Raw genomic sequence first — 13,903 nt, 5'->3', positions numbered from 1 at the left:
AATGGGGAAATAATTAATATTTCATCGTATGAATAACATGCAATTTATTACATCACTTTCCTAAACACACTTGAACATGTAAATCATAACCATAAATTAGATTTAACAGAATATCTAGTTAATGAGTATAATGTAACTTTAGACAATTAGAAGAGCATACTGGTGGGTTTTAAGTGGGGATGGTAGTGAGGCAAACTGCTCGCAGCATCGCAACAGCTAAAGCGCAAAGCGGCCCAAAAGCGCGTTGTGCGCGCGAATTAAAGGATGGTTATAATTGACTGTGATGATGGTGGAATTGTGGGTGTTGTTTTGGTGATAGTTGTGGTGATACACGCAGGTGAATGACTAGGCAGCCCTAATGAGTGGAATCACTTTGGTGAATTGAGTAATGAGTGAATTGAATGCCGAAGACGGAAACCGTGTTAACCGTGGTAGGCCTACCACTGACCGTATTTGGTAAACGCCGGTGAAGTATAATCGTTCGGTAAAATATCGGTTTAACTGTCGATATCGCCTTTGTTTCCGTCTTCGAGAATGATTGGTTAAATGAGTAATTGAAAAATAACTAATGGTGAAATTGTTTCAGGCAAATGAGTGAAAGTTGATGTGTGATTGATTAGTTTACTGTGTAGGTGAAGGATGAATCATGTGTCGCTTTCGAGTTCTGCAGCAGCGTAAGCAAGCTTAGCGATGTGCGCCCAGCGCGGCCTGGGGAAATTTCATGGGATATAAAGGGCTCAGGGTAGAAGGGGAAATATACATAAAATAATGAATAATTCATAAAGGATTCAATAAATTAAAAATTAAAGTGAGATAAAGCACTTTCTTAATTTTTACTTTAAATTTTAATATGAATGGCTTCAAATCGTTATCTAAAAAAAAATTATAACACAATAATAACAAACAAAACAAATTCAAAATTAAGTGTAAGAATTTACTTTTTTAAGTGGATGTGAGTGGGTGGGCTGCATTTCCTGGTCTAGTTTCAGTTTATATTGTTCACGGTGAGGAGATTAATTGATTATGAAATTGATTAATTATGAAAGTGGAGTAGTCGTTATAGCGTCTACCAGGTCGGAATTAAGAATATAGTTTCTTCATCAAATATTTGCAAAAGCTGGAATCGTTTATGAGAACATCAAAAGTCGCATCTTAAATTTCTCAGTGCATTGAAGGACAGCCTCCAAGACAATCAAGAAATTGTCATCTTCGGATTCGCTTCTCCATCTTACACCAGACTGAGAAAAACTGCACCGTGGACACCATCAAGAATCACAACCAAGGAACCCAGAGATCATGTTATGTCTTTTTTAAAAGATGATGTCGACTGAGACACTTATGCCACAAAAAGTTAATCTTCATTTTAGACGCCGAAAACTGCGATGGAGAGGTTAAAAAAATCAACAAAAAAGAAATCACCCAAACAGCCGTCGATTTTTTTATGTTAAGGAGTTCCTTCCATATCGCAATGTTACAACTATCCATCATATCGTGGCCATCGGTCATTTTACAAGGAAGAAGGAATCGGTAAATGAAGCAGCAAACTATTTTTGAAACTTAGGACAAAGAGTGCAGCTCAATCCTGAAGATTTACATCATTGAACATCTCCCGTGATGCAATAGTGGCATGCAAATGACAAGAATGAAGACCAGATATCTTGACAGCGTTACCTTAGAGATTTGTCATGGAAGAGAGATGAATCTGCGACAATTGGAAGAGAAGAACAGTTTTATCTTTGTTTAGCTCTGCGTGTCGCGTGTAAGACAGTCTATCAGGCTGCAATTATATATAAAAAATTTTGAAGTTGATTCAGGAGAAAACAATTTCTGGGTTCATGTGTATAATTTTGTCAGTTTTCAGTTGGGAGGATCCCTGGTGATATGAGCTATTAAATGAAATGGTATAAATTCCTGTCCAAAGTACCCTGTCCAAAGTAATCTTTAAGAATACATAGAGAATTAAGAACATATTTAAGAAATGTTGAATTGCTAACGCAGAAATGGTGTACACTATATACACGCAAAGAACATATCGATTATTATTATGAATCGGACTTTTCAATGATTAATCTGTGTATTTAACGATCTGCCTAGAGTCCTGAATTGAAATGCCTAATCATTTTTTTTACAGCTTGATCTTCTCTGGATTTACTTTTTAAAGTGATAATGTATGACCTATATTGAAAAAGATTGCTTAATTAACTTGTGTATCAGTAGTAGGATGGATAAACGTATATCAGCGACATATGTCTTTTACAGGTTCATTGATCAGTTACGACTGGGTTTTGTAATTTAGTATTTTTTGTTGGTGGTCACGCCGTGTAAATTATAATGTATCGATTGAATTATCGATCACTTTGAGTTTCGCGAACGATCAGAAGAAAAATCACGAACCACGATTCGGTCTACAAAATATTCAAAAATGTACTATCAATCTTTTTTTTATCGATCGATTCTTTTAATACCGTATGAAAAGTAACCGATCTTACCGTATTGTTTTCCCACAACTGACGATTATTCATTGATTGCCGTACGTAAATGTGAAACAAAATGGACGGTATATGAAAATTGTGTATCAATAATAATTATTAGGTAAATCAACAGTGATGTATATTTTATTTATGGTGTGGAAAGGATGGCTGTAAGGGGAGAAGGGAGGCCATTTGTAATCGTAATATTTAATGGTTTTATTATTATCAACTGATCAGTAATCAGACTTGTTTTTTTTCAATTAGTAGACCTAGTTGCCTTTCGTCGTTTAATTTATGGTGTGGAAAGGATGGCTGTAAGGGGAGAAGGGAGGCCATTTGTAATCGATTGAAACGCAGTGCTTATTGATGTGTACTTGCAATAACAGTGGTCATTGTATCGATTAATTGATAATCGGTTTCACGATATCGACGATTGTAATTGGATTGATACAACTCCCTCAGCTGTCTCCGTTCCAAAGAGTTATATCTTTTTTTTAACCGATCGATTCTTTACCGCATGAAAAGTAACCAATTTTACCGTATTGTGTTCCCCACAACTGACGATTAATCATTGTTTGCCGTACGTGAATGTGAAACAAAATGGACGGTATATGTAACTTGTGTATCAGTAATTATATTATTAGGGCTGAATGTAAGACATCATCAATGATGGATATTTCTTGTATAATTGATCAATACGACTGGTTTTCGAAGATTAATATCTTAATCGATTTAAACGCAGTGCGTATTGATGTGTATATACTTGAAATTACAGTGGTCACTGTATTGATTAATTGATGATCGGTTTCACGATATCGACGATGGAAATTTGGATTAATACAAAATCCTTGGATACTGGTGTCATAATTCCAATAAATTCACGACTTATTTTTCGAATATTTAATAAAAGTCTTTGAAAAGTATTATTATTATCGACTGATCAGTAATTAGACTTGTTTTTCAATTAGTAGGCCTAGTTGCCTTTTCGTCGTTTGATTTATGGTGTGGAAAGGATGGCTGTAAGGGGAGAAGGGAGGCCATTTGTAATCTGTCAATACTTCATTTCCAAACTGTTTTAATCGTTTTACATTTAATATTATTTCAATATTTATATGGTTAAGTCTATTTTTTAATATCTTTGTTTAGCGCTGCTTGCCACATGTAAGACAGTCTGTCAGGCTGCAAGTTCATGAAGTTGGTTTTGGAGAATTCTAATTTATGAGTTCACGTGTATTATTTTGTCATTTTTTTCGGTTGGGAGGATCCATGGCGTAATGTGAGCTTGTTATTAAGAACCTTAGGTATGAAATGTTGAATTGCTATCGAAGAAATGGTGTACATTATACGCAAAATGTGAAACCAATCAAGAACATAGTGATTATTATCGTTTCGGGTTTTGCGGTAACACCATGTGGTAATAACTACTGCTTAGAAGATATTAGTTCTGAGAAGAACTTGTCCTGCTTATTATCAACTTGCTAAGTAGTTTTTTTGTTCTGTTTTGTTGATTGGGAACAAGCGGAAATCATAGCCCCAGAGAAACACTGGTACACCCGTCGTATCAGAGAAGCTATTGAGATCCACAAACATGACACTGTCCCACAAGATATCGGCTACTTCATAAGCCACATATGGCATTCAGTTATTCCAAGTTGCAACACCCGTGGCTCACAGCCAACTGACACACCTGAGCGAGCAGGACGCTCAGCGGGCATCCCTCAACACAATGCCCAAGGCACACAGCCAACTGACACAGTCGAGCGAGCAGGACGCTCAGCGGGCATCCCTCAACACAATGCCCATGGCTCACAACCAACTGACACACCCGAGCGAGCAGGGCATGCCCAGCAAGCAGTCCTAATCCTAACAAACCCTACTTAAGGAGTAGCATCTCCAACTTTCTTCAGTCTCCTGACGATGACTAGAGCAGGCTAGTCGAAACGTTGAGACCAAAGACAAGTTCTTTTAGAACTTACAGCAGGACTGTTCTAAACAGAACAAAAAAACTACTTAGCAAGTTGATAATAAGCAGGACAAGTTCTTCTCAGAACTAATATCTTCTAAGCAGTAGTTATTACCACATGGTGTTACCGCAAAACCCGAAACGATACCGATACCCCACCATGCAAAGCCTCAAATCTTATAATAGTGATTATTATTTGACGAGTCGGACCTTTTAATGATTAATCTGTGTTTTTAAGATCTACCTAGAGTCCTGAAATGTTACCACATTTTACCGCCAGTGATACTGTATGATATGACCTATTGAAAAAGATTGTTTGATCAACTTGTGTATCAGTAGTAGGATGGATAATGTATATTAGTGGCATATGTCTTTTACGAGTTCACTGATCAGTTACGACTAGCTGGGTTTTGTAATTTAGTATCTAATTTTGTTGATGGTCACACCGTATAAACTGTAATGTATCGACTGAATAATCGATCGATTCGAGTTTCACGAATGATCGGAAGAAAAGTCACGAACCACGACTCGGTCCCGAATGTAATCAAAACTGTGCTGTCAATCATTTTTTTTTTACGATCGATTCTTTACCGCATGAAAAGTAACCGATTTTACCGTATTGTTTTCCCCACAACCGACGATTGATCATTGTTTGCCGTACGTGAATGTAAAACAAAATGGACGGTATATGTAACCTGTGTATCAGTAATTATATTATTAGGGCTAAATGTAATACATTATCAATGATGGATATTTCTTAAGGTATAATTGATCATTATGACTGTTTTCGTAAATTAATATCTAAATTGATTTAAACGCAGTGCGTATTGATGTGTACTTGAAATTAAAGTGGTCATTGCATATTGACGATCGGTTTCACGATATCGACGCTTCAAATTGGATTGATACAAAATCCATGGATATTGGTGTCATAATTTAAAAAAACCTCACGACTCATTTTTAGAATATTCAAAGCAAAATCTTTGAAAAGTGTTATTATTATCGATTGATCAGTAATCAGACTTGTTTTTCGATCCTGCCTAGTTGCCTTTTTTCGTCGTTTTGTTTATGGTGTGGAAAGGATGGCTGTAAGGGGAGAAGGGAGGCCATTTGCAATCGTAATATTTAAGTGCAAGTCCCTCTGTCAATACTTCATTTCCAAATTGTTTTAATCGTTTTCCATGTCTTTTACGAGTTCACTGATAAGTTACGACTGGGTTTTGTAACTTAGTATCTAAATTTTGTTTTCGTCACTCTGTATAAACTGTAATGAATCGATTTAATCATCGATCACTTCGAGTTTCATGAACGATCTGAAGAAAAATAACGAACCACGATTCGGTCCCGAATATAATCAAAACTGTGCTGTCAATCATTTTCTTAACGATCGATTCTTTACAGCTTGAAAAGCAATCGATTTTACTGTATTGTTTTCCACACAACCGACGATTGATCATTGTATGCCGTACGTGAATGTAAAACAAAATGGAAAGTATATGAAACTTGAGTATCAGTAATAATTATTAGGAACATCAACAGTGATGGATATTTCTTAAGGCATAATTGATCGATATGACTGGTTTTCGTAAATTGATATCTTAAGCGATTTAAACACAGTGTGTATTGATGCGTACTTGCAATTACAGGGTCATTGTATCGACTAATTGACGATCGGTTTCACGATATCGACGATTGAAATTGGATTGATACAAAATCCATGGATATTGGTATCATAATTTCAAATAGATATTAATACCCCGTTCAAAGTTCTCATAAGGTTTTAAAGAATAGGCCTACATAGAAATTAAGAACCTTGAAATTAGTATGAATGTTGAATTGCTAACGAAGAAATGGTGTATACTTTAATACGCGAATATGAAACCGATGAAGAAATTGATTTATGATCATTTTATGAGTCGGACATGTTAATGATTAATCTGTGTGTTTACGATCTGCCCAGAGTCCTGAAATGTAATTATCCATGATGACGTCATCAAGTCCTCACGTCATCAAGCCCTCAAGTCCTCAACACCTCAAGTCTTCAAGTCATCAGATCATGAAGTCATCAGATCATCAGGTTATTAAGCCTTCAAGTCTTCAAATCTAGAAGTCATCAAGTCATCAGATGATCATATAATCATCAGGTTATCAAGTTATCAGATTATAAATCAATAGATTATCAAGTCATTAGGTCAATGGAACATTAGATCATAAAGTCCTCAAGTTTTCGAATCTTTGGGTCATCAGATCATCCAATTATCAAGTTCTCAAGTCTTCAATTCTTCGAGTCATCAAGTTATCAAATCATCAAGGCATTAAGTTATCAAGACCTCAATTAAGTCATCAAGTCATCTAGTTAGCAATTCATGAAGTCATCAGATCCTCAAATTCTATCTCAACGAAAAGCGAAGAATAACATTTTATAGATCACCAGATTATCAAGTCACGAGATCATCGCGTCCTTACGCCCTTGATTCCTCAATTTCTCACGTCCTCAATTTCTCAAGTCCTCAAGTCCTTAAGTCCTCAATTCATCAGGTCATCAAGTCATCTGTTCAGCAAATCTTCAAGTCATCAGATCATCAGATCATCAGATCATCAGATCATCAGATCATCAGATCATAAGATCATCCCGTCATCAAGTTCTCAAGTCTTCAAGTCACCAGGTCATCAGATCATCAAGTCATCAGATATTCAAGTACTCAAGTCATCAGATTATAAAGTCAATAGAATATTAAGTCATTAGGTCATTAGAGCATCAGATCATCAAGTCATCATGTCATCCAGTCATCAAGTCCTCATGTCCTCAAGTCCTCAAGTCTTTAAGTTATCGAGTCATCAAGTCATCAAGTCCTTAATTACGTCCTCAAGTTATCAAGGCATCAAATCATCGCGTCTTCAAGCCGCCAAGTCTACAAGTCCTCAAGTCCATAAGTCCTCAATTCCAAAGTCATCAGATTATCAAATCATCAAGTCATCAAGTCTTCAGGTCACCAGAATCTCCATTCATCAGATCATCAGATTATCAAGTCATCAGGTCATTGGCTCATAAGATTATCAAGTCATCAAGCCTTCAAGTCTTCAAATCTAGAAGTCATCAAGTCACCAGATCATCGGATTATCATCAGATTACCAAGTTATCAGATTATAAAGTCAATATATTATCAAGTCATCAGGTCATTAGATCATCAGATCACTATGTCCTCAGGTCATCAGATTATCAAGTCATCAGATTATCAAGTCCTCAAGTCATCATGTCCTCAAGTCCTCAAGTCTTCAATTTTTCGAGTCATCAAGTAATCAAATCATCAAGTCATAAGGCATCAAGACCTCAATTAAGTCCTTAAGTAATCAAGTCATCAGATCATCGCATCCTCAAGTCCTCGAGTTCTCAAGACCTCGAATCCTCAAACCCTCATTCTCGGAAAGTCTGATCCCACTTATTATCGGCTTATTTGCGAGATGTTCATCTTGTTGGAATGGTCGATCAACCAGCGTCTTCCTGATCATTAAAAGGACCACAATCTTCGAGGTGATGTTCAGTATGGCTTCCAGCATTCACTCGCATGGCACGTTTTGCACCTTCATCTCATCCCTTCACTGTATCTGTTCAAGAGGCCATCCAAGTACTGGGATGTATTTTGGTTCAGAAACACCAAACTCATCCGGAATAAATTGAGATTCACTCCCTCAGCTGTCTCCGGTCCAACGAGTTATATCCGAGTTAGCAGGATATGGGTCACTCCAGATTCTCCATCTCCATCAGAATATCTCTATCGGTCAGCTAATAACAACCCAAGAAGATCGAGGAGTCACATTAATAGCCCATTTCATGCTTAACAGACTCGACAAACACCATCATCAGAAACACTCCAAATTCTCCTTCATCTCCATCAGAAAAATAGAACATCTTAGAATTACCTCTAGAAGAAAATGGGCAGAACTTCCGCCGTCCATCTAGGCCCAAAAAACTCCACAATCTAGTTGATCGCCTTACATATGAAGTACTCGGGCAGACAAAGCAACAACGGGTCGCTATTAAAGTTTCTGTCTTCAGAGCAGTTCAGGAGGAAGGTGAAGGCTGCATGCGTGAAATATTCATGAACAAATGGAAATGACAGGGCCGGAGTAAGACGAAGAGCTGGCCTCATACTACTGTTGTGATACTTATTTGATGAGTTTATGGTGTGGAAAGGACGGCTGTAAGGGGAGAAGGGAGGCCGTTTGTTTTATTCTTATTCTTTATTTATTTATTAATAATTAGGAACGTTAGGAACTCCTTTACTTGAATCCTGTTGTTTACCTACGTAAAATATATACCTGTTTTCAAAATTATTTGAATAGATATTTTCTTCTGTAACTTTTTCTCTATACTTTCTTTTGTCGCCCGCACCATGAATGGCCTTCTAGTCTTTTGAAGGGTGTTTCCCATAAATAATCAAACAGTGATTAAATTATCCAGTCATCAAATCATCAGATCAAAAAATCATTAAATCATCAAATCATCGAGTCATCGAATCATCAAATCATCAAATCATTAAATCATTAAATCATCAAATCATTGAGTCATCGAATCATCAAATCATCAAATCATCCAATCATCCAATCATCCAATCATCCAATCATCCAATCATCCAATCATCCAATCATCCAATCATCCAATCATCCAATCATCCAATCATCCAATCATCAAGTAATCCAGTCATCCTGTCATCGAATCATTTAATCATCCAGTCACCAAGTCATCATCAAATCACGAAATCATTAAATCATCAAATCTTTTAGTCACCCAATCATTCGATCATGCAGTCATCAAATCATCAAATCATTGAGTCATCCAATCATCTAATTATCCTGTCATCCAATCACAAATCTACGTCTACCAACTTCTGTGTGTCCTTCTACTTGAAATATGACATCTGTTGTTTCTGTGTTCAACGATTCTCTGGAGCAGTCTGATCCCACTTACTAACGGCTTATAAGCCCAATGTTTTCATGAGTGAAGTGTTGGAATGGCTGGTTAACAGGCGTTTTTTTTATTGTTTGGAGGACCACAATCGTCGAGGTGATGTTCAGTATGTCTTCTAGCATTAACTTACAGGGCACGTTTTGCACCCTTATCTTTTCCAGGCATATGAAAATGAAATTGAGGAAGTTGGAAAGACCACCTTTAGAAAGAAAATGCACTTCGTCTCGAATAACTGCAGGAATGTCCATCAGAAAGTGCACTTCACACAACTTGATCTCAATCCTTCAACAAGTATCTACGTTCAGCAACACCAAACTCATCAGGACTAAATTAAGATTCACTCACTGAGCTGTCTCCGATCCAAGAAGTTTAATCAGACAGTTAGCAGGATATTGACCACTCCAGATTCTCAATCTGCATCAGATTAATCGGTCAGTTAATATAACCCAAGAAGATTGAGGAGTCACAACCCAGGCCCAACAGACTCGACAAACACCATCAGCAGAATCAGCTAAGCCCTCAGGATTCGGCAGTTTCAAACCATTTGCAGCTGTCTCCGAACCAATCAGTCACAACATATACTAGCTGTGTGTTTTGAACACTTACTTTCTCCGTCATCTCCATCAGTAAATAAGAGAACACCTTAGAACTGGCTCAAGAAGAAGAAAATGGGCAGAACTTTTTCCGTTGATCTAGGCCCAAAAGACTCCATAATCTAGCTGATCGCCTTAGATAGGAAGTACTCGGGCAGACTAAACAACAACGGGTCACTATTAAAGTTTCTGTCTTCAGATGAGTACAGGAGGAAGGTGAAGGCTGCATGCGAGAAAGATACATAAACAAATGGAAATGACAGGGCCGGAGTAAGACGAAGAGCTGGCCTCATACTACTGTTGCGATACTTATTTGATATAAATATGGTGTGGAAAGGACGGCTGTAAGGGGAGAAGGGAGGCCGTTTGTTTTATTCTTATTGTTTTTTTTATTGATTGATAATTACGAACGACAGGAACTCCTTTACTCGAATCCTGTTGTTTACCAACGTATAAACTATACCTGTTTTTAAAGTAATCTGATTAGAAATTTTCTTCTGTAACTTTTTTCTATACTTTCCTTCAATGCCCGCACCTTGAATGGCCTTCTGGTCTTGTGAAGGGCGTTTCCCATCAAAAGTCTGATTAGTCAAACCAGTCATTCAATCATCCAGTCATCAAATCATCCAATCATCCCATCATCGAGTCATGCAATCATCTAATCATCCAGTCATCCAATCATCCAATCATCGAGTCATCAACTCATTACATGAAATCATCAAATCACCCAATCATCCAATCACCCAGTCCTCGAATCATCCAATCATCAAATCATCCAGTCACCCAATCATCCAATCATTGAGTCATCCAATCATCAAATCATCAAATCATCAACTCATGACATCAAAACATCCAATCACCCAATCATCCAATCACCCAGTAATCGAATCATTCAATCATCAAATCATCCTATCATTAAATCATCCAATCATCCAATCATCCAATCATCCAATCATCTAATCATCCAGTCATCCAATCATCCAATCATCGAGTCATCCAATCATCCAATCATCAAATCATCCATCATCAAATCATCAACTCATTACATCAAATCATCAAATCACCCAATCATCCAATCACCCAGTCCTCGAATCATCCAATCATCAAATCATCCAGTCACCCAATCATCCAATCATCGAGTCATCCAATCATCAAATCATCAAATCATCAACACATGACATCAAATCATCCAATCACCCAATCATCCAATCACCCAGTCATCGAATCATCCAATCATCAAATCATCCAATCATCAACTTTTCCAGTCATCCAATCATCAACTCATCCAATCATCCAATCATCAACTCATCCAATCATCCAATCATCCTGTCATCCAATCACAAATCTACGTCTACCAAATTCTGTGTGTCCTTCTTCTTGAAATATGGCATCTGTTGTTTCTGTGTTCAACGATTCTCTGGAGCAGTCTGATCCCACTTACTATCGGCTTATAAGCCCAATGTTTTCATGAGTGAAGTGTTGGAATTGTTGGTTAAGAGGCGTTTTTTTTATTATTTGGAGGACCACAATCGTCGAGGTGATGTTCAGTATGTCTTCTAGCATTAACCTTCAGGGCACGTTTTGCACCCTCATCCTTTCCAGGCATATGAAAATGAAATTGAGGAAGTTGGAAAGACCACCTTTAGAAAGAAAATGCACTTCGTCTCGAATAACTGCAGGAATGTCCATCAGAAAGTGCACTTCACACAACTTGATCTCCATCCTTCAACAAGTATCTACGTTCAGCAACACCAAACTCATCAGGACTAAATTAAGATTCACTCACTGAGCTGTCTCCGATCCAAGGAGTTTAATCAGACAGTTAGCAGGATATTGACCACTCCAGATTCTCAATCTGCATCAGATTAATCGGTCAGTTAATATAACCCAAGAAGATTGAGGAGTCACAACCCAGGCCCAACAGACTCGACAAACACCATCAGCAGAATCAGCTAAGCCCTCAGGATTCGGCAGTTTCAAACCATTTGCAGCTGTCTCCGAACTAATCAGTTACAACATATACTAGCTGCGTGTTTTGAACACTTACTTTCTCCGTCATCTCCATCAGTAAATACGAAAACACCTTAGAACTGCCTCAAGAAGATGAAAGTGGGTAGAACTTTCTCCGTTCATCTAGGCCCAAAAGACTCCACAATCTAGCTGATCGCCTTAGATAGGAAGTACTCGGGCAGACTAAACAACAACGGGTCACTATTAAAGTTTCTGTCTTCAGATGAGTACAGGAGGAAGGTGAAGGCTGCATGCGAGAAAGATACATAAACAAATGGAAATGACAGGGCCGGAGTAAGACGAAGAGCTGGCCTCATACTACTGTTGCGATACTTATTTGATATAAATATGGTGTGGAAAGGACGGCTGTAAGGGGAGAAGGGAGGCCGTTTGTTTTATTCTTATTGTTTTTTTTTATTGATTGATAATAACGAACGACAGGAACTCCTTTACTCGAATCCTGTTGTTTACCAACGTATAAACTATACCTGTTTTTAAAGTAATCTGATTAGAAATTTTCTTCTGTAACTTTTTTCTATATTTTCCTTCAATGCCCGCACCTTGAATGGCCTTCTGGTCTTGTGAAGGGCGTTTCCCATCAAAAGTCTGATCAGTCAAACCAGTCATTCAATCATCCAGTCATCAAATCATCCAATCATCCCATCATCGAGTCATGCAATCATTTAATCATCCAGTCATCCAATCATCCAATCATCGAGTCATCAACTCATTACATGAAATCATCAAATCACCCAATCATCCAATCACCCAGTCCTCGAATCATCCAATCATCAAATCATCCAGTCACCCAATCATCCAATCATTGAGTCATCCAATCATCAAATCATCAAATCATCAACTCATGACATCAAAACATCCAATCACCCAATCATCCAATCACCCAGTCATCGAATCATCCAATCATCAAATCATCCAATCATCCAATCATCCAATCATCCAATCATCCAATCATCCAATCATCCAATCATCTAATCATCCAGTCATCCAATCATCCAATCATCGAGTCATCCAATCATCCAATCATCAAATCATCCATCATCAAATCATCAACTCATTACATCAAATCATCAAATCACCCAATCATCCAATCACCCAGTCCTCGAATCATCCAATCATCAAATTATCCAGTCACCCAATCATCCAATCATCGAGTCATCCAATCATCAAATCATCAAATCATCAACACATGACATCAAATCATCCAATCACCCAATCATCCAATCACCCAGTCATCGAATCATCCAATCATCAAATCATCCAATCATCAATTTTTCCAATCATCCAATCATCAACTCATCCAATCATCCAATCATCCTGTCATCCAATCACAAATCTACCTCTACCAACTTCTGTGTGTCCTTCTTCTTGAAATATGGCATCTGTTGTTTCTGTGTTCAACGATTCTCTGGAGCAGTCTGATCCCACTTACTATCGGCTTATAAGCCCAATGTTTTCATGAGTGAAGTGTTGGAATTGTTGGTTAACAGGCGTTTTTTTATTATTTGGAGAACCACAATCGTCGAAGTGATGTTCAGTATGTCTTCTAGCATTAACCTTCAGGGCACGTTTTGCACCCTCATCCTTTCCAGGCATATGAAAATGAAATTGAGGAAGTTGGAAAGACCACCTTTAGAAAGAAAATGCACTTCGTCGCGAATAACTGCAGGAATGTCCATCAGAAAGTGCACTTCACACAACTTGATCTCCATCCTTCAACAAGTATCTACGTTCAGCAAGACCAAACTCATCAGGACTTGATTAAGATTCACTCACTGAGCTGTCTCCGATCCAAGGAGTTTAATCAGACAGTTAGCAGGATATTGATTACTCCAGATTCTCAATCTACATCAGATTAATCGGTCAGTTAATATAACCC

Source organism: Patiria miniata, unplaced genomic scaffold (assembly GCF_015706575.1).
Source record: "Patiria miniata isolate m_02_andy unplaced genomic scaffold, ASM1570657v1 HiC_scaffold_1, whole genome shotgun sequence".
In the NCBI taxonomy this organism is placed as follows: Eukaryota; Metazoa; Echinodermata; class Asteroidea; order Valvatida; family Asterinidae; genus Patiria; species Patiria miniata.
Note: the sequence above shows the minus strand (reverse complement) of the source record.